The 27,905-nt window shown below is 44.4% G+C and overlaps 1 protein-coding gene across 1 annotated transcript in view; it reads right to left on the reverse strand.

Moving 5' to 3' along the window:
* LOC148018040 (centrosomal protein) overlaps window positions 1–27,905 on the reverse strand; it is a 127,973-nt gene that overhangs the window by 64,586 nt on the left and 35,482 nt on the right. The gene's annotated exons all lie outside the window — the stretch shown is intronic.

The following is a 27,905-nucleotide window of genomic DNA, read 5'->3' on the forward strand; positions in this document are numbered from 1 at the left end:
ACCTGGCCAATACACGACCTAGAGAATGCCCAACAAGAAGTGATGTACCACATGGTCGCAAGAAGAACTTGGTTGGCAACCACTACTCTTCCTGCCAATGAGAGCCTCGCCGAGCTCCAATCAAAAGCTTCTGTCTGATGCTCAAAAGGAGGGGTGCCAACTACATCTCTACGGTAATGTCAATCCTCACATGGCATCCGACATATCTCATAGCGGTCCCGCGGGGAACCCACTCATGTGGTCGCCACTCTGGTTGTCTAGTGTCACATATCCAAAATCCAAAGGATTTGTGCCAATTAATCAGTGCTCCTGATGCTCTGCAAAATGTCTCCATGGCTGTTACAAAGGCTCTAAAGTTGCCCTCATTCCCATCCAAGTAAACTATTGTATCATCACCAAACTCCACATCAAGAAGCTCCTCAAATTCAAGGATGGGTAGCCTGATGCCTCTGATACCTGTAGATTTGTCTCTCAAGAAGGAACTTATGACCTCTGCTACAAATAGAAACAAGAACGGAGTAAGTGGACATCCCTGTCTAACTAATCTATGGATGCCGCATCTATCTCCTCTTGCCCCTCCAATCATGACTTGGCTATGTGCTGAAGAATAGAGAGCTGCTACACCCTTGACCCATTGCTTTGGAAAGCCCAACCTCAGCATTGTGCCCTCCAGGAACTCCCAATCCACGAGATCATATGCTTTCTCAAAGTCGAGAAGGAGTACAATAAGGTCTTGCCTCCTGGATCTAGCCAAAGATGTGGTCTCCCAGAAGGTGAGGATGTTGTCCAAGATGCTGCGCTCTCGAACGAATCCTGTCTAAGTGGGGTGTATAATATATGACATCAATGGTGCCAACTTGAGACTAATCGCCTTTGCGAGGATCTTATAGGCAATTCCAAGCAAGGTGATCGGTCTCCACTATGTGATCTCCAATCTATCTCCACTTCCTTTCGGGATAAGATGAATCAGCCCCTCAGAGAGTCTCTCTGGCATAGTCCCTGATGCCATAATCTCCTAAAAGGCTGAGTGAAGGCCTTTTTTGATAAGATCCCAGTAGCTCACAAAGAAGGATTTATCTAGTCCATCTCCCCCCCCCCCGGACACTTGCTTGAGGGTAGTGTCCGAAGTGCCTCCTCCAACTCCTCTGTAAAATGGGCCATCAGATTTCTACTCATCCAATCTGTAACCACCCTCTGCGTGCTTTGCCAAATTGCTTCTCTATCTCTCTCATATCTAGGGGGTCTAGTGGTGGATCCTTGTAGGGATGTATAGTATTGTGTGGCCACCTGTCTCGCCTCTAGAGGGCCCTATGCAATGGATCCATCAGCTCTCCTGAGTCTCCGAACACCCTGTCTAGAGTGTTTAGGCCCTGTGATGTGGAAAAAATCCCTATTAACCCTGTCCCCAGACTAAGTCTAAAAAGAGGCTCTCGCATGAAATATGTACTCTGATCTAGCTTCCTTCATGCAGTCAATCTCTGCCCTGGCGGTATGCATCCTCTCAACTATCCATCTGCATCCTGGCCATCTCTCCTCCTCCCTCTGTAAGGCAACCAATCATGCCCTAGCAGCTCTTTCCTTCTCTAAAAGGCTCTGTCTCCTCCTTGTGGCCTCCTCTCTGAAGAGGGAACTAATCTCCTGTAGGCTCTCATCCAAGTCACTAGCTGCCCGTCCAGGTAGAGAAGGGTCTAGATCTCCAACATTGTGTGATTGTTTCTCTAAGATCATCCTCATAAAACAAGTGCTCTGGAATCCTGACACTAGAATGAGATCCCCTTATTGAGAAACCCTTCACCCTTCACCCGCAATTTGCATTTTTGCGTTTCTACGTTTTGCGTTTAGGGTTTGCAGCCCCAAAAACGGGCGCCATCCTAGACTAACTGTGCCTACTTATAGGCCACTCTCTCATTCATTCTTCACGGCTGATTCATTCAGTCCGTCACCTCTTCTCTCCAGCCTCTCCACTACCCTCACACCCCTTCAGGAGGATATTGCAGTTCGTTGTTCGTGGCTGTCTTCATCATCTTCCTTGTGCTACAGCACCCTTGTTCCCTTGTATCACATTCACTCCATGATTCAGAACTTCATCATTCTCTTCTCTCTTGTCTTCTCTTCTCCATGTTTGCCGAGTTCACTCCGTGTTCCTCCCTGCAAACCCTACTGTCTCACTGGTACGTCGTCTTTTGACATGGTATTAGAGCTGGATCTGCTCAAATAGTGGCAAAGATCCTCCACTCCGGTGAAGGCAAAGACCGGTGGTGGGTTCGGCATCCCCTTCTCTTCTTCTTCTGCTGCATCAAAATCTCGTTTTGCAGATTTCAGGCGTTTCAGCTTGCTACCCACACCCCATTTGTGGAGGACATCTCAACCGAAGCTGTCCATTGCTGTCTCCATCAATTGCCGCCTGATTTCTAGCCCTCTTCACGCAATTTGGAGCTGATTCCAGCTAGGCGACTGCTATTTCTGGCAGATCTGCTGCTGTACAGCCTGCCACATTATCACAGTCTTGCTGCTTGCGTTTTTAGTCTTTCTTTCTCCTACAGGCTGCCATGCCTGCATTTTTAGTATTTCTCTCTCCTGTAGGCTCTCTTGCTTGCGTTTTTAGTCTTTCTCTCTCTTGTTGCCTGCATTTTTAGTCTCTCTCTCCTGCAGGCTGTCCTGCCTGCATTTTTAGTTTTTCTCTCCTCACCTTCGTTTTTCTACTAATTGCAGTCTCTTACTGCTGGTCACATCCTTCTCCCACTGGCAGCTCACTTCCAATCCTTCCACTACCCTCCCACCCCTTGAGGCGGACATTGCAGTTCGTGGTTCATGGTGGCTGACCTCTTCCTTCTTCAGCAAGGCACATTGGTATCCATGGCTTTTTTACCAACAGATGACCAAACTACTCGGTGCTCCTATTGTGGCATCACCGGACACACCACCGATGGTTGCCGACTTCGACCTTTGCTCCCACCCTCCGGAGTACATGTGTCTTCCACCAGGCACTCCTTGTGCCACCTCTCCTTTTTGGGCATAGATATTGTTTTGCATTGGCTATCAGAGTACTATGCTCAAGGCAATAAGACGCATCAGCTACACACAAAGTCCTTTCGAGCACATGGAGGATCGATTGATGCTACGACCTCTTGGAGATCATCGCAATGCTAGCGGCAGTCTTCTCCCACTTATTTTCAAGTACAATGGCTTCCATGATCTACGGATCTGCAGTCCGCTCCATCGAGAGAGAGTGATTGTTTGATACCGTCTCCTCATCAGTCTGCTCCTTCGAGAGACAGTGGTTGCTCGACTCCTTCCTCTTCTTTGGCTACCCAGTCCGCTCCACTGAGAGATAGCGACTGTTGCCCACCTCTTGCTCATTCTGAGCCCCACCCTTGACTACTCAGGTTCGAGAGGCTACCTCTGGGCGCTCTTCGGCGCACTAGATACCTTCTTCGGCATGACGGGCAGCAATTTCTTCGTCATTAGACATTTCAGAGTCCGTGATCCATGAGTTTTTGGATTCCCTATCTACTTCAAAGGGGGATATTATTTCTTTGTCCTCAGAGGGGGCATCTACTTCTTCCACTTCAACAGGGGTCCCTCCACCTCCCACCTCAAAGGGGGAACCTACTCCACATGAAGTTCTTCACTCATTCTCTACTTTCTTGGGGTGGCTGTCTTCAACTAGTCATCTCTTCTATTGAGAATCAGGATCGTTAGGTACCACCTAGATCGGGACCTGGAAGGTTCAGCCACGACTTGGTGACGAGACCTTCGTATTCCTTCCAGCATGGATACACGAAGCTAGTGGCTTCTCTCCCGAGGTTGAGTTTCAGTTTCTCCAATTCACTCTGTCTCCTGTTCTTTACTGCAGGCTCCCTTTCAGGTGGAAATCTTGGATCTTCGGGATCCTCTGCATCTTCTTCCTCCTCTTCTTTTTGCCTTCATCCCTTGGTCAGCATAGAGCCACCTCCCGAGATCCAATACGGGCATATCCTTATGGTTCTCGATACCACACAAAGTCTGGCATTCCTCTTATGCATTGCATGTTTTCATCATCTTTATAATAGGGCGCTTGGGCAAGTGAACAATTTTCCCACGAGGGACACTATCCAAGTGGCACCTGCTGCATAAGCATTGCATCTCCACCTCACTCTTCTCTTGTTCCCCTTTTTGGGTCTAAGAGGAGGTGTTGAGAAACCCTTCACCTGCAGTTTGCATTTCTGCGTTTTGCGTTTAGGGTTTGCAGCCCCAAAAAGGGGCACTATCCTAGACTAACTATGCCTATGTATAGGCCAGTCTCTCATTCATTCCTCACGGCTGATTCATTCAGTCCGTCATCTCTTCTCTCTAGCGTCTCCACTACCCTCACACCCCTTCACCAGGACATTGCGGTTCGTGGTTCGTGGCTGTCTTCATCATCTTCCTTGTGCTATGGTACCCTTGTTCCCTTGTATCACATTCACTCCATGATTCGGAACTTCATCATTCCATTCATCAGAGTTTCTTCTCTCTTCTCTTCTCCATGTTTGCTGAGTTCACTCCGTGTTCCTCCTCGCAAACCCTACTATCTCGCTGGTACATCATCTTTTGACATGGCAGCCCAACATTCACTGGATATTTCAGGAGATCAGCACCAGAGATTTAGAAGGGAGCTTCGAGGTCAGATTTGCAGCTGCCATTATTAGAGCTTGGAGATCTGTATCTCTAGGGCTCCACCAACTCCCCCGGACTACTATTGAAGAGAAGAGAAGACAGCCTCTTCTCTTTAATCATTATTTGAAATCAGAGTCAGGCCACACCATTGGGCAGCGAACACAGTTATCATAGGGGAGATTCTCTTTGCAAGTCGCTACATCAGTGGGGGAGTGGTTTGCATTTCAGGAGTTACCACACAAGACCCAAAGGCAGAGATTACATGGTCTTAGGGGAGCCACGGCTATGATTGAGGTCGTGATGGAAGGGGTTCCACCAGATTGGCAAACTGAATTGGTCTTTTCTCTAGAGGGGATATCCTTCTAGCAGTCATTGCATCTAGCAGAGACAGGACATTCACTTTCACAGTTGAGGAGGATGATCGCCTCCAACGAGAGGACCTTGACCTTACACCACTCAGTGGCTGCTCCAGGCAGAGAATCAGAGTAGTGGCACACTTTCAAAGAAAATGGCACATAGACCTAGACCCAACCACTTGTCTTATAGATGGATGGAGGTATTGGGCATACCAGAGGAGGCCTCTACAGAGACTTCAATGGAATCCAAGAGAGTGGGTGTGGAGGGATCCCTTCCTTGATAGGCCATTTGACATCCCCTTCTTTGGCTACACTACTAGATTGGGACAGAGGATACAGTTGAGCAAGTTTAGAGCACAGCCTGCAGCCATCCCTCATTGGCATAGTAAGGGAGTCTCAAATGAGTTCCGATACGACTTTTGGAGGCGACTACATGACAGCTTCAGGCCCAAGAAGTTCTCTCTCTTTCTATGGCTTCTAGCCCATAGGAGTTTAACAGTTGGCACTTGGCTTGGATATGGCAGGGACCTAAAGGCTTGCGCGTGATGTGGTGAGCCAGAGGAGACTCACAGACATTGCTTATGGGACTATCCTAGAGCCCAAGAGATTTGGAGGAGAGCTCTTAGGATAGTATTCCATGGTACAACAGAGTCCATGGTGGCGACATGGGGAGCTGCACCTTGGGTCACAGACAGCGGTCCAGCTTGTGGCTATGAGGACACTCAAGGGAGCATTTCTTTTCTCATCATTGGACAGCATTTGAGCAGGATCCCTACCCCAGACTACTCACAGACGCAGTGGCCTCAGGGACATTTTCGATGGGAGCTGATTTCCAGCATTATAGCTTGGTACATATGGACTGCGAGATGTAGCCGGGTCATTGATCTTCAGGATATAGCCACTAGGAAGTCTTTATCGAGGATTTGGACAGAGATAGTCCATACTCTCCGTGGGAGATGGGAGAGGTTGCAAGGCAGCTCTGAGAGGATGAGGAAGAAAAGAGAGGCTTTCCTGTGGATTTGGGATTCAGACACCTTCTTTCACACTACCCCTCAAATGGACTGGCACTTTAGCCCACCAGATTGGTTGTTTACACAACCATTGTATCTATGATATACTTAGTTACTCTTCACGGAGTTTCTTGTACTTTGTATTTACCTTAGGGGGACTTTCTCCGAGGTGTTATTAATAGAATTCTATTTTCTTGGAAAAAAAAACTTCAATTTCATTCAACACATCATCTCCCAACCTCGATTGCCAACCTTCTACGAGTTTGAGTGCCAATTCCTGTGTTATGCAAGGCTGCATAATCAAGTCCACAAGAAATCCTCATCACAGCCTTATTCAGAGTAGAGGGGGTTGGTTGCCTCTTCTTCGGGAGGGAAAACCACCAGTGGTCGGCAAGAACTTGCAAGATGCGAAGGCAAGCCAATCAAAGGGTGACTCCTCTTCCTCAGATGGAACCAAAGAATCTAGACCAATCTGGCAACAACTCCCTAAGAAAAACTGGTTTTACACGCACTGCCAGAGAGCAGGCCATGTGGACGAGGAGTGTCACTCCAAGGCCCAAGGTCTTGCACCTAAAAAGCCTCTGTTGACCACTGCGACTGTACAGTCCAATTGGGCTACACCTTCCGCTCTTGCTTCATCTACTCCTTTAGCACCTCTTGTCACTGCTGGACATGTGGCTTGTGTACAGCCTCAGCAGCCCATTTCTTTCACTACCCTTGAGGGACTGGCTGATTGGTCTGCAAGTTCCGATCTCGTTGCATTTCATGCATCCATCTCACCTTCCTCTCCACCTCGTCAAGCGTTCCCTTGGCAAAGCCCTGCTACTGGACGTACGCGATGGTGGCCACCTTCTTAGACTAGCACATCTCTAGGTCCTTTTGGATACCCTAGGTCAGTCTAGCATTCATTTTTCGCACTCTTAGAGTCGAGCCCATAGGATTCATTGTCCTTAGCTTTTCCATTCTTTTGACTTCCATTGCATTTACTCACACACATACACATTCATTGCATTTATTTTGAGTTAGATTTTCTTTTTGTTATGTTTTTCCTTGGAGCATCTCACCACTCATCTCTGTGTTTGCTGATTCTCATCTCTTTTGTAGGGTTTTGCCTTTCAGTGTAGGGCTAACTTGCAGATTGCTTTGGTCCTACATGGGCTAGAGACATGGGGATGTGCACCGTTCCTTTCATGGTTTCATCATCCTAGGAGTGCTTGCTCTTCTTCCAACATGGCGGTTTTTCCTTCTGAGGCGGATCGTGCAACATCTCTCTTGATGCTATCATGGCGGTGACTTCTATCTTGCTCTTCTAGTGTGGTGCTTCATCTACTTCATCTTCTTTCATTCCTTATGGTTCTCGAAACCACATGAAGACCGACATTAGGCTCCTCTTCCTTCTTCAGCATCCACATCCAGGTTGAGAGAGGGTTCCTACCCTTCTTGGTATTCTACAGACTTCAGCACTTTGTCTTTGACATCGGCTTCTCCCCCCGTGTTGTACCTTACCCTTTGCATTGCATGATTTCATCATCTTTGTACTAGGGCACTTGGGCAAGTGAACAATTTCCCCATGAGGAACATTGTCCAAGTGGCACCTGCTGTATGAGCATTCTTCAACGTGTAGCATACTTTGCATCTCATTATGCAAAGCACCACTTGAGCGGATCCTAAGCTGTTTCCACCAATGGTAGCTCTCACCACACCACCATCCTCCTTCATCACATGGATACCTCATCACCTATTTTTCCTCGTCATCAACACCTTGAGTGGTTGGGTTAGCTTGTTCTGTTTTGTGATGTGTTGGGTGTACCCTCCCTACTTCCGTCTTCTGGGTCACTATTACTCAATCAACTGCTACCTCACTTATTCAACAAAAAAAAAAGGTTCCATGTGGTTCCATCCGCCTTTGTAGGCCTTGGTAGGCCCCTTTGTCCGATGCCCTGTCCTCTCTAGGGTGACTTCTTGGATTCCCTTGGTAAGATAACCATCACATCTGTAGTCTTGGTAGGCCGTTGGGCAGCCGATGTGCACCCTTTGTCCAATGCCTTGGCTGCTTTGGGTGGGATGCCTTGGGATAAATAAACATCACAATGGTTCTGTAGGGAAAGGTTAGGCATGGAGATCAAGGCAAACAGACCTTACGCGCAGCAGTAAAAGAGACAGAGAGAGTGCGAGTGAGCAGACTAGAGAGTAAACACGTTTATCGATACAATGACGAGTGTACCACTTTAGGTTTTTAGATAGATATATGTATGAAAGTACAATGTGCTAAGGGTGTATTTACACCTGTGCACATATAAAAGGCATGATGGCCCTTTATTCCCAACAACCTCCCACCTAAAGGCAGTGTGCCTTAATAGAGAAAAGAATCAGCTAAGCCTAGGTATGTACAAAGCTGAAATATATATCTCTATCCAACTCCCATCATCTCTCGGCAATGAGCAAACCGCTCTGCTGGAAGACCTTTCATGAGAAGATCTACAAGGTTATCATCTGTATGCACTTTGACAAGCTCAATGCTCTTGCTGTCAAGTACATCTCTAATGAAGTGGTACTTCACCTGTATGTGCTTTGTCTTTGCATGAAAGACAGGATTCCATACTAGCATGAAAGCACTCTGACTATCACAATGGAGAACAGGTAACTCTGTGATGCCAAGCTCTCCCACCAGACGTGAGAGCCATAAAGCCTCCTTGCATGGCTCAGTGGCAGCTACATACTCTGCCTCTGTAGTAGACAATGCAACACACTTTTGTAGCCTGGAGATCCAAGAGACTGCTCCTCCTGTGAAAGTAAACGCATACCCAAAAGTGGACTTCCTGCAGTCCGCATGACCAGTATAGTTTGCATCCATAAAGCCAACAACAGATGCCTTCTGCTTTCCAAAGCAAATGCACAACTCCTTTGTGCCTTTGAGGTATATCATAATATCTTTCACTGCATCCCAATGCTTCTTGCCAGGGGTTTTTTCATGTATCTGCTAACCACTCCCACTGCAAAAGCAATGTCAGGACGTGTAGCAACCATAGCATATATCAAATTGCCAACAGCTGAAGCATATGGTATCTTGGCCATTTCAGCCTTCTCATCATCAGATGTAGGGTTGTCCTTTGCACTAAGTTTCACATATGGAGGCAATGGAACCCCAATTGTTCCCCCCCCCCCCCCCCTCCATATTGAAACACTGCAAAACCTAGGAAATATACTCCTACTGAGATAGATAGAGTAAGCCTTTTGATCTATCTCTAAGTATTCGCATGCCAAGAATATGATTTGCATAGAGCTAATGACCATCCATCCAGCAACTAATAAAATCAATCTCTAATGATCAAACACTAATACCAACTGATGCAAATAGCAAAGCTATAAATGAAAAATCATATCATATGCATACTAACTACAATGACTAGTACATTGAATAGTGAACTTATGGTAAACATACAGTCATACTACTAGCACAATATCTTGAATGCATGCTAAATACATCTAAAATCCACTATAGACTAGAGTTGTCCATCACTAAAGGAGTGAAAATGCTACCTCCCCCTTGGCTATCAGGCAATGCTCTAGACCCCTACTTTGCTGAACCTGATTAAGCCTGATCAAAAGTTAACTCTAACTGAAAAGCCTCGAGGTAAAGCAACAACAACTAAGAGTGATCTGCCAAATCACTCTCTTCCATTTATTTAGCATCCATCAATAAACAATTTCGAAATTTTACCAACCATCTTTTGGAAACTATACCTCTAATCTTCCTCTCTTTATGCTAAATTTGCTCCAACATCAATATCTCATCCAACTCCTCAACCTTTGGCTGAATTTCAACAGATACATCCTCTAACACATAACCATGAAAAGCCCTCAACAAGCTCACATGAAAGGCATTATGTATTTACCAGTGTGAAGGCAATTTCAGCTTGTAAGCAACATCATCGATCCTCTGCAACACCTAGAAGGGCCCATAATATCTCCTACTCATCAACTTTGGATACAATCTCTCTCTACCTTTCACCCTCTTCAACCTTGCTTGTTCTAAGAGCATACCAATATATAATCACTCTCTACAAATTGCAAAGCATGTCTATTGCAATCAAGTGCCCTCTTTTGCTTCTCTTGAAACCTCCAAAGTACATTCTTATCCTTCTCATAGGTTGCATCCATGTTCTTCACAAAACAATCAATGTTAAAGATTTTATCTTTTATGTGTAAGATTGGGGGCACTTTCTTGCCACTCTCCACAACCTCAAATGTAGCCATGCTAGTGGAACTACATATTGTATTGTTATATGCAAACTCTACCAAAGACAAGTATTGCTTCAACTATGTCTTATGCCCAAATACATAGCATCTCAAGAGATCTAGCACTATGGAGTTTACCTCTTCAGACTGACCTTCAATCTATGAATGGATGCAATATCCATATTTTCAAATAGCCCCTTCCCAAACGAACTGGTCATCCAAGGGTCTTGACCACTAATGATCAACTCTATAACGCCATCACATGTGAACACATACTGCAAAAATAAGCATGCCATATGATCAACCTTTATCTTCTTTCTCACCAAAATGGAATGGGATTGCTTACTGAACCTCTCATGGGGACATGAAATTTTGAGATGCTCTAATCTTAGCGTTAACATTTGATAAAGATATTAATCAAATGTGCAAGGTTGTTTAGCACATCTAATGCACATGGTAGCTATTTCATGGTAACAGACCAAGGACCTCGAGAATGCAGTGGGTATCAAAGGCAAAAGTTGTAATAAGTTATGTCTGATGCGTATTAGTTGGTACTCGATGTCAAATCTAAGCCTAGACCAATTTATTAGCCATTAATATCAGTTGTGGCATTAGAGACGAGGCATTAATTAATTAATGAATGCCAATCTAAGGGTCAATAACTGCTTGAGGATACTTAGAAGACAATTTTCACGAGCTAATTTAATTAATTAATGCCTAATCTCTAATGTCACCACTAACGTTAGTGGCCAATAAATTGATCTAGACCTAAATATGACACCGGGTACCAACCAGTACCTGTCAAGCATAACTCATTACAACTTTTGCATTTGACACTCACTGCATCCTCGAGGTCCTTGACCTATTACCATGAAATAGCTGCCATGTGCATCACATGTGCTAAACAACCTTGCACATTTTATTAATATCTTAATCAAATATTATCGGCAAGATTAGAGCATCTCAGAATCTCATATCCCCATGACACACAATTACAACAATTCTAGCAGCTAAAATCGAGGAATTTCAAGAAGATTCAAAAGGCTAGTTAACCAATATTAAATTTGAGCTGAATTTGTCTTTCAAGGAGCAAGGCGAAGGCCAATCCCCAAGCAAAACAAGGGGCAAATTGGTTTGGCTTGCTAGTCAGTTTTGACAGCAAGAGACACTTGGATTAGCAGAGAAGATTAGAGAATCTCAATTGTACTCCTTCCATTTGCAATATAAGATAGAGAAATACCGCAAGGGACACCAATTTTGGAGCCAACTGGGTATCCAATGTCCAAGATAAAAGTGACAATGTGTGCATTTCAATTTATGCTCAATTATTAATTACTGTAATTAAGTGCTTGATTAGATTTTACCACCCTATCCAAGGAGGAAGGCTAGTTTCAAGGTTCAATTGACGAGATATACCATCAATTCTCTCAAATTTGTGGGCCTAAGGCACCTAATTGAAGGTTAGAAGCTTTACTCTAGTGTTGAAATTGTATTCAACTAAGCATTACAGCAAGAATGTTTCAGATAGTGAGATGGGATCAAGCAAAGATGATGCCGCTCAATCTAAAAATTCACTAAGTGTTGGATAAAATGCAATGTCTTATCTTGGACAAGGCACGATGCATGGGCAGCAAGCTGAGAATGAGGAAATTGGACAAGAGGTGGGTCCTTCTAGGTCTCTTAAAGCTGATGACCAACAAGAGGAAGAGGAATTTGATAGCCAATGCAAAGATCAACTAAGGACAACAACTAAAATGTCAATGCAATTGGCAAATGATCTTTAGTTCATATGCTTTTTGAACCCCTTAGAGGAGGGCAACAAAGGCAATAAGAGGAAATTGTATGCAAATTCCCATACACAATCACATTGCAATGGTCCAAAATATGCAAACAAAAATGTTTCCTAATGCATCTAGTGCTCCTTGCGTGTCAGGTACACATGAGGGCTAATCAACCGGATGCAATGTTGCATATTAGTTAAGTTGGAATTATAGCAATATAAAATTATAAAGCATCACAATGCTTAAGGAGAAGAAATGCCTACAACCTAGTGGAGGTTTAAGATGCAAGTTAAGTTAGAGGTAAAGTTTCCATATGCTTCTTGGTCAACCTTCAATATTGTTTCATCAATAGATGCAAAGTGGATAAAAGAGGATGACTTGGCAGACCATCCTCAGTTGTTGTAGCTTTACCTAGATGCCTTTCACTTAGAGCCGCTCAATTAGGTTCAACCAAGCAGGGATTTGGAGTATTACCTAATGCTCAAGGGGGAGGTAGCACTTCCACTCCTCCAGTTATGGATAGCTCTCGTATGTAGTGGATCTCGAATATATTCAACGTGCATCCAAGATATTGTGCTAATAGTATGTCTAACATAGTGTCACTACTTAGTGTACTAGTCACTATGAGATGTATGCAAGTGCATATGGTTATTACCATGGCTCTGAGACTATACTTTTGCATCAATTTGAGATCAATTCATAATCAACTAGGCATGAGCTTTTGCCTCAATTTAGAGATCAATTTTTTATCAATTTCCGCTTAGTTTTCGATCTATTTGAAAACCGTCTATGGTCACTTTTGGGATCAGTTTTGTATCAATTTTTGCATTAGTTACTGATCAATTTTTGCAATCACATTTGCAGAAGCTTGTGATCAATTCTCAAATCACCAAGTGATCAGTTTATGATCAAATTATACTCAGTTTTCCATGGTTTACAGCTATCTCCATGGATAGCAACATGTGAGTAAATGCCATTGAGAGTTTCAGCCATGGTTTATGTTAAAAACCATTGCAAAAATATGCTTCATTGTGTTCTAAAGTCAAAACTATTGAGAAACATGAGTTATAGATGTATCCAATGGGTTTCTAGCAGCAATTCTAGGCTAATTCTTAGTATTATCTGATGTGTATGCTGGCTGGAAATTTTCAGCAAGTTTAGGGCATATGGCATGGTTGGACAACAATGGCCAATGTTGTGACTGTGATGCCTTATGGAAATTCCAGTGCAGTATGTTTTTCCTTTGGCACAATGCAATGCAATTGAGAGTGATTGCAGGGATTTCGAGGGGGAAATCTATCACGGACGTGAAATTTTTAGATGCTCTAATCTCGCCAACAATATTTGATTAAGATATTAATCAAATGTGCAAGGTTGTTTAGCATATGTGATGCACATGGCAATTATTTCATGGTAACATGTCAAGGACCCTAAGGATGCAATGGGTATTAAAGACAAAAGTTGTAATAAGTTATGCCTGACAAGTACTCGTTAGTACCCAGTGTTAGATTTGGATCTAGACCAATTTATTGGCCACTAATGTCAGTGGTGACATTAGAGACTAAGCATTAATTAATTAATGCCAATCTAAGGGTCAATAAGTGCTCAAGATACTTAGAAGACAATTTGGCTTAGCCAATTTAATTATTGGCTAGTGAAATTATTTTTTTAAGAATTGGAATAATTATTAAATTAATCTTCAAAATTAATATTCTAAAAACGAATATAATAAGCTGGATAATGCTGAAAAATGGAATTAGAAGGCTGCTACTTAGCAAAACTTGCCCATACAAGTGGAAAAAAGTTTTTAGGGGCTAGTGGAAGTCTATTTCAGCCATTGTGCAAGAGAAAGAGGCGGTTAGAGAGTAAGGAGAGGCTACTAATGTAATTTGCAGTCACCAAAGATCAATTCTACAACATGTGACAACAGTTTGGAGCTCTCTGAGAGTAGGTGACAGCAACCCAAGATCCTTTTGGTACAAACGATAGCGCATAGGAGGGGGCAGCAGTCTTTCTGGTGGTCCTAAGATGTAGATGACAGCTTCCATGGCAGCAAGGTAGCAATAGTTTTTCAATGTTTCTCATGATAAAACTCTAAAATTTCTCTCTCTACAACATTCTCTCTCATTCCCCAGCCATCTCTCATTATATCAACATTTTTCAATAGTTTGAGCCATCAAAGAAAGAGATTTCAGTCAATCTCTGCTATAAACCCTAATTTACAACAGAAATTAAGGTTTTGACAGCCGTCTCAAGATGCATGCCTAGAATTGAGGGCCTAGAACTTGAATTCTAGCAGCTGAAATTAAGGCATTTCAGGGAGATTCAAGAGGCCAACCCAGTCAATATCAGATTCAAGGCTAAATGTGTCTTTCAAGGAGACAGGTAAAGGCCAATCCCCAAGCAAACCAAGGTGACTTCATATTTAAATACTCAAGTGGTTGATTTGCACAGACTTAGGATTCAAGTCCTTGTTTATTTTCCCTAGACAATTTGGTTTGAAGGATTGCCGGTTAATTTTGATAGCAAGAGACACTTGGATTAGCAGAGGAGATCAAAGGATCTCGATTGTACTCCTTCCATTTGCAATATAAGATAAAGAAATACCACAAGGGGCGCTAGTTTTGAGGCTAATCAAGTGTCCATTGTCCAAGATTAAAGTGATAATATGTGCCTTTCAGTTTATGCTCAGTTATTAATTGTTGTAATTAAGTGCTTGATTAGATTTTACCACCCTATCCAAAAAGGCAAGCCGGTTTCAAAACCTATAAATAACAGTCCATATCCCATCATTCCCTATAGATATCCTAGGAAGCTCAAAAATAAAGTCCTTAGCAATACTCTATCAAGGCCTATCAAAAATAAGCAAGGGCTACAATAAACCCGACATCTTTTGCCTATCGTACTTCACTTTCTAACATACAATTCATATCCTTACTAATTGCTCTATATCATGCCTCAAAACATGCCAATAAATGAAGTGTTTCACTGTCTTAACTATAGTATCAATACCTCTATGCCCTGCACAAGGAGCATGATTATCAATCATCACCTTAGGCCTCAACTGCTATGTGACACATAATTGCATATACATCATCAAAAGATCATCTCTAAGAACAATGTGCTCATACCTCTAGCCACTACAAAGCTAATCATATACATTTACAAAAGTTCAAATCAACAACACATTGATCTTTCATAGCATCCAACTCAATGTGATATACCATATTGATACCTAAAATCTAAGGCTTACAAGACAGTGCATCAGCCACTATATTCTTTTTCCCATCTATGTGCACATTCTAAAAGTGAAACATAGATAAGCAATTCGCCCATCTTATGTGCTTTTCAAACAACTTAGTCTGTGTCAAAAAGTAGTATAATGTATGATAGTCTGTCTACATTGTAAAGTCAACTCCCAAGAGCTAGTGTTTCCATGTCAAAAGTGCATGAATTATAGCAAACATTTTTTTCTCATAAACCTACAAATTTCTCTCTGCACCCCATGGAGAACGCAACTCTCATGTGCCATTACTCAATCACCCTACATTAATTCAATCCCTATGTTATTTTCACATGCATCATACTAAACAATAAATGACTTCTTTAGATCAGGCAACACAAGCACAGAATCTAAAGTCATCTTTTCTTTCAACTTCTCAAATGTTGAAATTCCTATTGATGTCCAAAAACCATTGGATTGGCACTACCAAGATAGCTTTGCATTTGCATATCTAGCCCCATTAGCACTAATTCCTTTTGCTCATTACCAACCTTTGATGAACCTTGAGGTTGCAATGGCTGCCCTTTGGAAGCTTCTTGCTATTCCAAAGCCTTTTGAGAATGACATCTTCTTATTGCCCTTGGTGTCCTTCTTAGGAGAATTCAAAAACTTCTCAAACTATGGATCCTTAGTCAATTGAGCAATGATATCAATTGTAGCCCTCAACCGAGCCTTAAATTGGTCATCATATTCTTCTCCTTCTTGCTAGTCACCAATATCCTATGGTCTAGAAGGACACACTTCTTGGTGTCACTTTTCTTTTCTTTTCTTTTGTCCATAATGTGAGCATGTTTCAAGAGTAGGCATTGCATTTTCCCCTTCATTATATGCATTTTCCCCAAAGACCTATTTGATGACCGATTAATCAAGTAAACGGCTGTCATAACAGCCTGTGCCCAAAAACCATGGGGTGATGCAGCATGAGACAACATCGTACGGACCTTATCCAGTATGGTCCGATTCATACGCTCTGCAACTCCACTTTGGGATGGATTATGAGGGGCAATGAGCTTCCTCTTTATCCCTTTGCTGTCACAAAATGCCTCAAAAGGCTTTGGACACATATTCCCCACCATTGTCAAAGCGAAGACACTTAAGTGTCTTATCTGTCTGATTTTCAGCCAATGCCAAGAATTTTTTAAACTCGTCAAGCACCTCATCCTTGCTACAAATAGGGTAAACCCATACTTTCCGTGTAGCATCATCGACAAAGGTGACAAAATATTTATTTCCCCCTAAAGATAATCCTGGCATTTGACATACATCCAAATGTACTAACTCTAGAGGAGAAGATTTCAAAGAAAGAGACTTTTTGTGAGAAGTCTCTGCATGTTTGCCATAAATACAATGATCACAGTGCTCAAAATCAGCATAACGAAAACAAGGCAAGTAGCCCAAACGAGAAAGCACTTTCATTCCTGTTTGACTCATGTGTCCCAACCGGCCATGCCACAAAGAAATACTTGGCTGCTCGGTCACGGCAACAATATCGTCATGCACACTAGATACATGAAGTGGATACAGTGTATCACTCTTGCAACCTCTAGCAATAACCCTAGATCCCTTACAGATCTTCCATTTTCCATCACCAAAGGTGGTATGAAAACCATCATCATCTAGCTGCCCTGTGCTAATCAAGCTCTTCTTGAGCTAAGGTACATGCCGTACATGCTGAAGTGTAAAGACAGAGCCATGCTGAAACTGTAACTGCACACTGCCAATACCTGCAATCTCACATGCATAGTTGTCCCCAAGATGAACAACACCATGTCGACCCCCTGTATAGGCGGAAAACCACTCATGATGAGGGGTGACATGAAAGCAAGCACCTGAATCAAGAATCCACGTATGCATGTCATCATTTGTATCTGCAAGTAGAGCATGTGCACCAAAATGTGAAGAGAGAAAGAGTAGATCACTCCCACTGTCACTGTCATGAGTGACTACATTCACCTCTTCAATTTTTACACTACTCTTCTTAGGCTGACTGTCCTTCTTCTCTTCCTTGCAGTCATCTGTCATCTTGCCTTTTCCTTTCTTCCATTTGTAGCAGTCACGTTTAAAGTGACCCTTTTTGCCACAATGATGACATTCAACATCTTTGCCACGTGATTTACTGCGTCCCTTGCCATCATATTTGCCCTTTTGCTGTGATCTGCCCCTAGTATGCAAAGCACTGAAAGACTTACTGGATCACATTAGAATTGCTCATAGCAATCCTGAATGTATCCCAACTCTCTGGTAGAGTGCAAAGCAAGAAAGTAGCCTTAAATTCCTCATCAATCATGAACTTCAAGGCAACCAGCTGGCTGAAAATGGAGTTAAACTCACTCAAGTAAGGAGACATTGCTGTACCTTCTTTCATACGCAAATCCATAAGCTTTTTCAGCCAATACACTTTACTTGTAGCACTCTTCTGTGTATACAGTTCTTCCAATCTAGTCCATATAGCATATGCAGAATCCAAACCTTCAATGTTGAAGAGCAAGGCATCAGAAATCAATAGCTCTATGGTTGACGTGCAAGCTCATTCAACTCATCCCAATCGTCCTGATCCATGTCCGCAGGCTTTGCCCCTTTAGTTTTGATCGGCTTTGCCTACTTCTTTTGTAACAAGATATTGTAGCACTGTTTTTGCCACACTGCAAAATTATGTGCGCCTTCAAGCTTCTTTATATGCATCAAATTACTGCTGTCATTGCTGCCAGCCATGGTTTTCAGCCCAAATGTAACCAAAAAACCAGTAAATGCAGGCCCAAACTATCACCCAAGTGACCAATGTACAAACGAGTACCAATCAGCAATAAATGACCACGCAGAAGTACAAATTTCAGATCTGTAATTAAGTTTCAGAAGCACCAAACCAAGTGCTACAGCATTATCCAACTGATTACGGCTGTTCCAAAGGGCATGTGCATCACATTATATGCGAAATCCCAAAATTTCAGCTGCAATTTCTGTTGTACATGTACCCACGGGCATAAAATTCGACACGAGCGGTCAAAAGCCCCAAAATTTTGTGCTCAAAGCGTCAAACACACATGTGCATTTCCTCTGTCATGCATAAACCCCCAAATTTTACCAAGTGTTTATGTGCAAATTGCGCGGAATTCAACCTGCATGTACATGAAATGACAAAATGCTGCACAAATTTTGCCCAAATTGCAAAAGCCCCAAATTGCACGGGGTCCAATGTGCCTCAATGTCAAGAAATTGGGTTAATTTCAGCCCAATTTGTGCATGTATATGAAAAGCCCCAAATGTCAGGGACAAAATGTCACAAATTCCTGCAATTTCTGAGACAAATTTGCTTGTCTTGCATCAAATTTCCCAAATCTGGGAAAACCCCCACATTTCTGAGCCGATTTTTCACACATCTGAGGTCTTGTGCTTATGCGCGCGAAACCCCGTCATTGGGTGAAAGAAATTTCAAAAAAAAGATTGAATTTTTGAAAAAATCTGACAGGTCAACGGACCCGTCAGTCGTGCGCTATGACGCCCGCCTGTTCGCTATTACGCACTAGTCGCCATGCCCGCCGTGCAGTCATTGTCAGCAGCTGCAGTCGTCGTGTACAGGTCACTCGTCGCCCTCTAAACCGTGCAGAGTCTGTCGTCAACACTGCCACATTACCATGCCTGCTCCCTGTTCTAATCGCTGTCCACTGGCCCCCTCCGTGAGCCCCGCTGCTGCCTGTCTAATGCCTCCTACTGCTCGTCAACTGCTGCGTGGACTGGCGACTGCTGCGAGGCTTGACGACTATCGCTCACGTCAAATGTTGCCTGTCGTTCCTGTCAACTAGCTCTCAACTACTACTCGTCGGACTCCTGCAACACACGAGCCTGCCTGCAACCTGCCCGTTGCTCCTGTCGAACTCCTGCAGCACCTTGGTTGTCTCTTGCTAGCTCTGATACCAATTTATAGGGAAAGGTTAGGCACGGACATTGAGGCAGACAGACCTTACGCACAGTGAGAGAGACAGAGAGACTGCAAGTGAGCAAAGTAGAGAGTGAGCGCGTTTTTCGGTACAATGACGAGTGTACCACTTTAGGTTTTTAGATAGATATATGTATGAAAGTACAATGTGCTAAGGGTGTTCCTCCCTCCACCCGAGCCTTGCGCCAACATAACACGAGTATCATTTCTTGCAATCGCAAAGCTTTCTTGCAATCTACTTTCTTTCTAAGCAAAGTGTCTTCTTGTAAGCTAAGGTGGGGAAAGACCGCGGGGGATCACGGTGAGAACCGTGGGTGACAAACGCAAAGTGGGAAGTTGCACGCTACGCACGCCTTGTGCATCACACTTGGTATCAGAGCTCAACTCACGCGAGGGCTAGTCCAGCAATAGGCGTGGGGCGATTTTGGAAAGGAAGCAAGTTGTGAATCATCAACATGGGTGGACGCAACAAGAACAAGAGTGGGATTCGAGATGACCGAGATGAAATCTCGATGGCCCTCGGAATCGGGGCAAGCAGGCCTCAATTGGTGATTGGGGAAGGATATCCAACAGAGCATGAGAATGCAATGGATGCTGCTATGCACGATGAAGAGAAGCCACAGCGCGAGCCCGACCCAATGGATGCCATGAGAGAAATGATGAAGGACTTGCTGGCTACCATGCTATCCAAGGCGCTGGGAAAGCCTCAAGCCGAGACGAACAACGATGGGGAGATTCATCGAAGGCGCCGAAGGAGAGAAAAGAAAGAACGGGATGGCTCCTCATCCGATGAAATGGGAAAATACAAGCCTCAAGCACCAGAAAAATACAAAGGTGAGAGGGACTCAGTGAGCTTAAACCGATGGATACGAGAGTAGGATGGCTACATGAAGTTACTCAAAGTTTCAAGCAAAAGAAGAGGATTGGTGGCGGTACAGCTACTGGAGGGTGATGCCTCAAAGTGGTTGATGTATGAGGAAGATCAATTTGGCAGAAAACTCACATCAGAAGAGTTGTAGAGGAGCATGAAGGAATATTTTGTGCCAAAGAATGAACCATTCAAGGTCAGAGATGAATGGAGAAATCTGAGGCAAAATGCGGGCCGAATGAGAGACTATGTACAAAAGTATAGGTCTCTAATGCTTCAGCTACCTGACATGGATGTAACCACCAAACTACATGGTTTTTTAAATGTGATGCAGCCATGGGCTCGAAGAGAAATAGAAAAGCAGGAGCCAGGAAGTGTGTTGGAGGCCATGACAATGGCCGAAAGGCTCACAGATTATGATGGCAAACAAGGAGGGCGGGTCGTGGGTCCTCGCAAGGAGGCAACAATGCTCAGTCCAACTTAACATGGGGAAATAGACAAAACCAGGGATCATACCAAAACAACGCACAGGGAAATAGTGGACGGAGTGGCAAGCAACCCCTCAGACTGGAGTACACAGAGACTTGGTCCGAGACAACCCCAGCCAACAGTTCTGCCAGTTCCAGGACAACCACTTCAGGGGTCAGCCGAGGGAACAATTCAAACAGAGGAGGATACGGAGGAGGGGGTAGAAGTGGGCGAGGAAGAGGAGGCCCATTGGCTTGTCACTCATGCGGAGCACCTCACTTCGTACGGGATTGCCCGAGAGGCACAGCTTCATCAAGTGGCTCAAGGTTTGCCTATGCTCAAGCGGACGCAGAGGGGTCGAGGTCGACAATCCAAATAATGCAGATAGAATATGAAGAGAAGGAGTGGAAACCAAAGGCAAAGGCAGGGGCAGTGGGGGCAAAGCCACCAACCACTATGCCAATCTTCATTCCCAGCATATGCAATATGTTTGTTCAAGCCAACTTGGGGAACCAACCCCGGACGATGATGGTGGACACAGGGGCCACACACAATTTCATAGCACCTCAAGTAGCAGTCTGGCTAGGTGTGAAGCCAGAAGGGCTGCAGATATCTTTTGTGCAAGGGAAGTACAGGTACTGCGAGTTAGCAAAAGGGATCCCAATTCAAATTGGACAGTGGCAGGCGAGCTTGGATTTTATAGTGGTCCCTATGGATGATTTTGAAGGCAGCCTAGGCATGGATTGGATAGACAACCATGTCATGCAGATATTGGGCATGAGGAAGAATAAAATATACTTGCAGGCCCCTCACTCAGTGGTATGGGTGCCATATTTTCACACCAAATGCAAGGGCCACAACAAGTCACCAGCTAGAAATGCGGTGGATGCTAGATTGGTGGTGACCAAGGTGCACAATGCAAGCATCTAGGAGAAAGATAGCCCCGCAAAGGTATGGGTGCAGAAAGCACCAACAAAGAAGCAACCAGAAGAAGAACAATTTGAAAGAGTAAAGGAGAAGGAAGCAATGGTGGATCAGGCAACCGAAACTACTCAAGAAACACAAGTAGAAGCCCAAGGACCCATGGAGATTACTGCCAAACAACTGGAGAAAGAACTGAAGCACGGGGGGCAGTTGCGGCTTTGCATGATGAGGCTCATTGAAGAGGAACCAGTGATTCAACAGATCATCTTGACAATAGGAGATGACAGGGTTCGAGAGGTCCTGGACAAGTTCCAAGATGTCATGCCCGACAAGCTGTCTTTAGGTTTACCGCCTCGCAGGAGTGTTGACCACTGCATCGATCTCTTGCCATGAGTACAGCCCCCTACAAGGCCAGCATATAGGATTACAAGAATGGAGCTAGTGGAACTAAAGAAACAACTGGGAGAGATGGAGGCCTCAGGTCGCATTCAGCCTAGTAGATCACCTTATGGTGCTCCAGTCCTATTTGTCAAGAAAAAGGATGGGTCTCTTCACCTGTGTACGGATTACAGGGCCCTCAACAAATCTACAGTGAGAAATAGGTACCCAGATCCGGTGGTAGATGTGTTGTTGGATCGGCTGCAAGGTGCACACTACTTCAATAGAATCGACCTAAGGTCAGGGTATCACCAAATCAGAACAGCAGAAGGAGATGAAGTAAAGACAGCTTTCAGAAGCCAATATGGAAGCTATGAGTGGCTGGTCATGCCAGAAGGGCTCATGAATGCACCAGTAACTTTTTATGAGCTCATGGATAATATATTCATTGATTATCTGGATGACTTTGTGATCATTTACATTGATAATGTGCTTATCTACAGCAGAACATTGGAAGAGCATGTGCAGCACCTAGAGAAGGTCTTTTTCTGACTCTAGGCCAATCAGCTATTTGTCAAGCCAGAAAAATGCGAGTTTGCTGTACAAGAGATTGAGTTTTTGGGCTATCTAGTCAAAGAAAATGGTATTGCCATAGATCCTAAGAAAGTACAAGCAGTGAAGAACTGGGAGGCTCCCTGCAAAGTTGGTCAAGTGAGGGAGTTTTTGGGATTTACAGTCTTTTGCCAAAGGTTTATTCAGGGATACAGCAAAATAACAGCCCCGCTCACAGATCTAACCTCCAACTCAACTACCTTCCAATGGACGGACCAAGAACAGCAGGCATTTCAGCAGTTGAAGAGCATGATGGTTCAAGCCCCAGTATTGAAGATGGCTGATTTCTCACGCCCGTTCGAGGTCCACACGGATGCATCAAGTTATGCCATAGGTGGTGTGCTAATGCAGGATAAGCATCCTGTGTGCTATGAATCGAAGAAGCTGGACCTAACTGAGAGAAGGTGGGCGACTCACGAGAAAGAGATGTATGCAGTGGTACATTGCTTGAGAAAGTGGAGACATTATGTCCAAGACAAGCCAACCAAAGTCTATACAGACAACATTTCTCTCAAGTACTTGCAAACTCAGCCAAAGTTATCACCGAAGCAGGCTCGATGGCAAGACTTTTTAGCAGAATTTGACATAGAAATCATTCACAAACCCGGCTCCTCCAACAAGATGCCGGATGCTTTAAGTCGACAAGCAGAACTTTAAGCCATCACAGTAGCCGAAGGCAGATTTGGGGCCCAAGTGCGGGAGAAAATGGATGGAGATGAAAAAGCTCAGTAACTCCTAAAATAGATTGAAGCAAGAACTACACCATGGGGAAGATATGAAGTCCGGAATGGGCTCATCTACTACCAAGGAGCCTTGTATGTACCAAAGAATGATGAACTAAGGAATCAAATACTATGGGAATGTCATGATAGTCCCATTGGGAGGCATTCTGGTCAGATAAGGACCTTTGATCGCCTAAAGAGATTTTTCTATTGGCCCAAAATGCGGGAGGATGTCACCGAATATGTCCGCACCTGCCCGACTTATCAAATGGTGAAGGCGCAAAGGATGAAGCCAGCAGGAGAACTTCAACAGATGCCGATTTCATCCCGACCATGGGATGTGGTAAGTATGGATTTCATCACAGATTTGCCTAAGTCTCATGGATGCACGGCGATCTTCGTGGTGGCGGACCACCTCTCCAAGCAGGCCCACTTCATTGCTACCGAGCCGCCTATTACTACACCAAAAGTAGCCAAGTTATTCTTTTCCACGGTGTTCAAGTATCATGGGCTGCCTCTAGCCATTGTATCCGATCGCGATCTCCGCTTCCTCAGCAACATGTGGCGGGAGCTCTTCAAGTTGATGGATACTCAGCTCCATTTCTCTTTGGCCTTCCATCCTCAGACAGATGGCCAAACAGAGAGACCCAACCAAGGCATTGAAGACTACATCCGCAGTTATGTCAGAGGAGATCAGAAAGATTGGGCGCAGTATCTCGACATCCTGGAGTTTCACTATAATGCCACCCTACATAGCTCCACTGGTTTCACCCCCTTTGAGGTAGCAACAGGTAAAGAAGTAATCACACCCCTGGCCCTAGCAGCAGGTAAACAATATGTGGAAGACCCCGATGCTGAAGAATTCCTGCTCAAATGGAAACAAAGAATGCTGGTGGCCCAAGAAAGTCTCTACAAAAACAAGCTTCTCATAGCAAAGAGATACAATGCCAAAAGAAAAAAGCATGTAGAGTTTTTTCCCGGCGATTTGGTATTGGTCAGCTCCAAGAACATCGACTTACCCAAAAACCTCACCCCCAAATTTAACAACAGGTATTATGGGCCATACAAAGTCATCACCCGGCTCAACGACGTCACTTAGAAGATCCAGCTGTCGCCGAATGTATTAATCCATGATGCATTCCATGTTCAACTACTCCGGCGATTCCATGCAGATACCCGGTTCAGGCGACAACGACCACTTTCAGCACAACTCGCTCAACTTCCCTTCGAGCCGGAGATCATTCTGGAGACGCACTTCATCGGCAAACACCCAGAGTTTCACATCAAATGGAAGAATCGACCTATGAAAGAAGCTTCATGGGTGGCAGAACCACTGGTCATCGAACATGCTCGCGAACTTCTACTCCAATTCTACAACGAGAGAGAAAACCTTGATTTGTATCATCCGTCATTACCCCGAGTGATCATGTAAGTGAGAAGTGGGCAGACAAAGTGTTGAATCTCCATCAAAAGTCCTTGGCTCCACATCTGTAATCGAGTCAGTGGGCAAGCCAAATTTAGGTCTAGGAATGTCTATTTTCTGTTCAAATAAATAAAGACCTTAACTCATACTTGTATTGAGTTCGTGGATAAGGCCGCAGGTTTAGACACTGATCTACTCACTAGGAGTGGATTAAGACCCCCGAATTTCGAGTCAACAAGTCCCACTCCCGCTCAATGAGGACATTGAGCTTCGTCGTGGGGGGGTGTGTATGAGGGAGGACAAGTGCACAAACATTGTAACCAACTTTTTCATCTCGCATTGCCTTGGTGTTCCTCCCTCCACCCGGACCTTGCGCCTACATAACACGAGTATCATTTCTTGCAATCGCAAAGCTTCCTTGCAACCGCTACGCATGCCTTCCCACAGAGGAAAGGTTAGGCACGTACGTAGCGTGCAACTTCCCACACTTGGCGTTCGTCACCCACGGTTCTCACCGTGATCCCCAGCGGTCTTTCCCCACCTTAGCTTACACGAAGGCACTTTGCTTAGAAAGAAAGTAGATTGCAAGAAAGCTTTGCGATTGCAAGAAATGATACTTGTGTTATGTAGGCGCAAGGCCCGGGTGGAGGGAGGAACACCAAGGCAATGCGAGATGAAAAAGTTGGTCACAATGTTTCTGCACTTGTTCTCCCTCATACACACCCCCCCCCCACGAGCAAGCTCAATGTCCTCATTGAGCGGGAGTGGGACTTGTTGACTTAAAATTCGGGGGTCTTAATCCACTCCTAGTGAGTAGATCAGTGTCTAAACCCAGCCGCTAAGTGCCTTATCCACGAACTCAATATAAGTGTGAGATAAGGTCTTTATTTATTTGAACACAAAATAGACATTCCTAGACCTAAATTTTCATTGCCCACTAACTCGATTACAAATGTGGAGCCAAGGACTTTTGATGGAGAATCAACACTTTGTCTGCCCACTTCTCACTTACATGATCACTCTAGGGGTAATGGCGGATGATACAAATCAGAGTTTTCTTGCTCGTTGTAGAATTGGAGTAGAAGGTCGCGAGCATGTTCGATGACCAGTGGTTCTGCCACCCATGAAGCTTCTTTCATAGGTCGATTCTTCCATTTGATGTGGAACTCTGGGTGTTTGCCGATGAAGCACGTCTCCAGAATGATCTCCGGCTCGAAGGGAAGCTGAGCGAGTTGTGTTAAAAGTGGTCCTTGTCGCCCGAACCGGATATCTACATGGAATCGCCGGAGTAGTTGAATATGGAATGCATCATGGATTAATACATTCGGCGATAGCTGGATCTTCTAAGTGACGTCGTTGAGCCGGGTGATGACTTTGTATGGCCCATAATACTTGTTGTTGAATTTGGGGGTGAGGTTTTTGGGTAAGTCGATGTTCTTGGAGCTGACCAATACCAAATCGCCGGGAAAAAACTCTACATGCTTTTTTCTTTTGGCATTGTATCTCTTTGCTATGAGAAGCTTGTTTTTGTAGAGACTTTCTTGGGCCACCAGCATTCTTTGTTTCCATTTGAGCAGGAATTCTTCAGCATCGGGGTCTTCCACATATTGTTTACCTGCTGCTAGGGCCAGGGGTGTGATTACTTCTTTACCTGTTGCTACCTCAAAGGGGGTAAAACCAGTGGAGCTATGTAAGGTGGCATTATAGTGAAACTCCAGGATGTCGAGATACTGCGCCCAATCTTTCTGATCTCCTCTGACATAACTGCGGATGTAGTCTTCAATGCCTTGGTTGGGTCTCTCTGTTTGGCCATCTGTCTGAGGATGGAAGGCCAAAGAGAAATGGAGCTGAGTATCCATCAACTTGAAGAGCTCCCGCCACATGTTGCTGAGGAAGCGGGGATCGCGATCGGATACAATGGCTAGAGGCAGCCCATGATACTTGAACACCGTGGAAAAGAATAACTTGGCCACTTTTGGTGCAGTAATAGGCGGCTCGGTAGCAATGAAGTGGGCCTGCTTGGAGAGGTAGTCCACCACCACGAAGATCGCCGTGCATCCATGAGACTTAGGCAAATCTGTGATGAAATCCATACTTACCACATCCCATGGTCGGGATGAAATCAGCATCTGTTGAAGTTCTCCTGCTGGCTTCATCCTTTGCGCCTTCACCATTTGACAAGTCGGGCAGGTGCGGACATATTCGGTGACATCCTCCCACATTTTGGGCCAATAGAAAAATCTCTTTAGGCGATCAAAGGTCCTTATCTGACCAGAATGCCTCCCAATGGGACTATCATGACATTCCCATAGTATCTGATTCCTTAGTTCATCATTCTTTGGTACATACCAAGCTACTTGATAGTAGATGAGCCTATTCCTCACTTCATGCATTCCCCGTGGTGTAGTACCTGCTTCAATCTCTTTTACGAGTTGCTGAGCTTTTTCATTTCCATCCATTTTCTCCAGCACTTGGGCCCCAAATCTGCCTTCGACTACTGTGATGGCTTGAAGTTCTGCTTATCGACTTAAAGCATCCGGCATCTTGTTGGAGGAGCCAGGTTTCTGAATGATTTCTATGTAAAATTCTGCTAAAAAATCTTGCCATCAGGCCTACTTCGGTGATAACTTCGGCTGAGTTTGCAAGTACTTGAGAGAAATGTTGTCTGTATACACTTTGGTTGGCTTGTCTTGGACATAATGCCTCCATTTCCTCAAGCAATGTACCACTGCATACATCTCTTTCTCGTGAGTCGCCCACCTTCTCTCAGTTAGGTCCAGCTTCTTCGATTCATAGCACACAGGATGCTTATCCTGCATTAGCACACCACCTATGGCATAACTTGATGCATCCGTGTGGACCTCGAACGGGCGTGAGAAATCAGCCATCTTCAATACTGGGGCTTGAACCATCATGCTCTTCAACTGCTGAAATGCCTACTGTTCTTGCTCTGTCCATTGGAACGTAGTTGAGTTGGAGGTTAGATCTGTGAGCGGGGCTATTATTTTGTTGTATCCGTGAATAAACCTCTGGCAAAAGACTGTAAATCCCAAAAACTCCCTCACTTGACCAACTTTGCGGGGAGCCTCCCAGTTCTTCACTGCTTGTACTTTCTTAGGATCTATGGCAATACCATTTTCTTTGACTAGATAGCCCAAAAACTCAATCTCTTGTACAGCAAACTCGCATTTTTCTGGCTTGACAAATAACTGATTGGCCTAGAGTCAGAAAAAAACCTTCTCTAGGTACTGCACATGCTCTTCCAATGT

This window comes from Lygodium microphyllum, chromosome 21 (genome assembly GCF_053477565.2).
Source record: "Lygodium microphyllum isolate KBCC chromosome 21, Lygodium_microphyllum_v1.1.10, whole genome shotgun sequence".
Taxonomy (NCBI): domain Eukaryota; kingdom Viridiplantae; phylum Streptophyta; class Polypodiopsida; order Schizaeales; family Lygodiaceae; genus Lygodium; species Lygodium microphyllum.